We start from the raw sequence: 2289 nt of genomic DNA, 5'->3' as shown, positions 1-2289 counted from the left end.
GTGATGCTCATTTTCTCAATGTTTCCGTCCATAGAGGTCTCTGTGTTTCTCTTTTCTGGGGTGTTACAACCTAACCTTGACACTCTCAGAGGGTTTCTTGTTGTCTTTGCTTCCTTGGTCAATTGAATGCAGTTCTACTCAAGCTTGCTGGTGGAACGGACATATGTGGGTACACTTTGAAGAGTGGCACTAAGATATTGAGGAGTGGCAATAAGCAATTAGCTAGAGGAAACGTTGCACATGAGTTCTTTGATTAAATGCATCAAGAGACCCTCGCTGATTGGAATTCAATAATCTTTGGGTACTTGGAGTTGGAAGTTGTCTCAACAACTTATGGTGGCATTGCCTTTGCTTGTGATGGACAGTCGATTATCCCTGAAAATTCCCTAGTAGAATCTTTGACTGGACCTAAAGGGTTTGACATTGTCTATGAAATGGTTCAAGTTGAAACTGTGGCCCAGTTTGGTGAAGTTTTTCTTTTTGTTACGCTAAGCCTGAAATTCTTCCCAATGGAGCTTTGAGTTGTTGGAGTCGTTATTGTTCTAGGGTGCTTGCTACAAATTTAATTTCATATTTAGGTGCTTGTGTGGAATTACAGCCTAGCTGTTAGGTGGTAAATCTTCAGAGGGGATATTTGTTGGCACATTCCTTTCAATGTCTTCAACGAAAGTGGACTGTGCTTTGTGCTTATTGTTTGCTTTACTTCCAGTTATGGGAAAGGCTTCTGATGACTTGCAAGGAGTGATGTCCATGACTAAAGTGCAGGTGATGTTAATTACAATTTTAGCTTTTCTATCAATATTAGCCCGTACTTGTGCTCCCTAGTTACTTAAACTAATGGTAAGGCTATCATCACAAACCAATGAACTGTATTAATCGGTGTCAATTGCAATATGCTCGCTTGTAGCATGGTATAATGATAAGCTGGGACTAAGTCTAGAACAAGGCTACTCTGCTGCTAGAATGATAATATCAGCCACTGATCTTGATCAACTTACACTAAAACAAAGTCAACCCATTCACCATCTTTTTGGGGTTCTTTCCTTGCCATCATTGAAATATTAATCCATGTTCAATTTGTCTAGAATCTTGTGGATATAATGCTAGCATCTATCATTTTGGTATATGGATGGGAAAGAGGTGAACGTAGGAGGACGGGATTTGGCAATAATAATAAGAGTTGTAAAATGGTGCATTCATTACAGTTGGGTATTGTCAAACTGTTCGTTGATGAAATTTCGGAGAGATATTTGGTCTCGTGGAAGGTCAAGACAACAACAGGATATGTGAAGCAAAGGGAGATAAAGGGCACTAAGAAATTCTTTAACCTGGTTTCAAAGAGAGCTATGGTGACTTGGAATACAATGGAAAGTATGGTGAATGCTAGTTATGGGGTAATTGGGTAGAACATTTTGTTGATAAGGAACAAGTGGCCAAAGACTTTACAGGGTTTCATTGAGGCCTGTTGTCTTCATTGGGCTGTCATTCTCTGCCTTAGGTTAAGAAAGCCGCTGCCATTCTCCTCTTCCTGGAGAAATTGAAGAAAGGTTATGAGGTCCTTTATATGATAGATGATACAGATCAAAATATTGTGGGTCAGCTCAAGGACTTTGAGGGTAAGAAGCTAGTCTTAGCTACAAAGGAGGAGCCGAAGCATAACTGCACATTGTGGGCATGCTAATTTTACGTCCAAAAGAGCAAGCCCTTAGAGTTTTTCTAACAAAAACAAGAATGGAAGATTTTGCAAAATAGAAGGCAAGAAGGCACCCCAGCCATGCTGATTTTTTAAACATTCATCTTCTAGACGAGACTAATCATTTAGTAAACACAATCTTGACACATATGCACAAATCCATCTAGTCCATCAGAATCAAGTTCTGGAAATTTGATAAAGGAATTGAATAAATGAAATATCCATCTATGTTTAATGTAAACATGAAATTAGAAAACTGATTGATACACTAACTCAAATCAGAAACGAAAATGGAAGTCATCCATAAAATTTACAAGCTATCCAGTGTGCTTAAGATCCCTCTAGCAGTTGAGAAATAGCTCAAAGGCAAAGAAATTGTATATAGAACAAAATTCGTACCTTCACCCATGCCAAGATCATTCTTGATTTCTCAATAAGGCAATTGAGAGATGCATTTTGCTGCAACACACACTTCCTCTCACGTGCTATTCCTTTTGCACTGGTCATTTCTCTGGTAAGCTTCTTGAGATTTTTCTCTTCTTTCTTCAAGTCACCCATTACTTTAATAGCTTCTTTTACAGTCTCAATATTTTTCT

The 2289-nt window shown here is 38.5% G+C and overlaps 1 pseudogene; it reads left to right on the top strand.

Moving 5' to 3' along the window:
* Positions 1 to 257: 257 nt before the first annotated feature.
* LOC122304541 lies at positions 258 to 1681 on the top strand (annotated as a pseudogene).
* The last annotated feature ends 608 nt before the right edge of the window (positions 1682 to 2289 follow it).

This window comes from Carya illinoinensis, chromosome 3 (genome assembly GCF_018687715.1).
Source record: "Carya illinoinensis cultivar Pawnee chromosome 3, C.illinoinensisPawnee_v1, whole genome shotgun sequence".
In the NCBI taxonomy this organism is placed as follows: Eukaryota; Viridiplantae; Streptophyta; class Magnoliopsida; order Fagales; family Juglandaceae; genus Carya; species Carya illinoinensis.
This window is presented reverse-complemented; position numbering and strand designations above follow the sequence as displayed.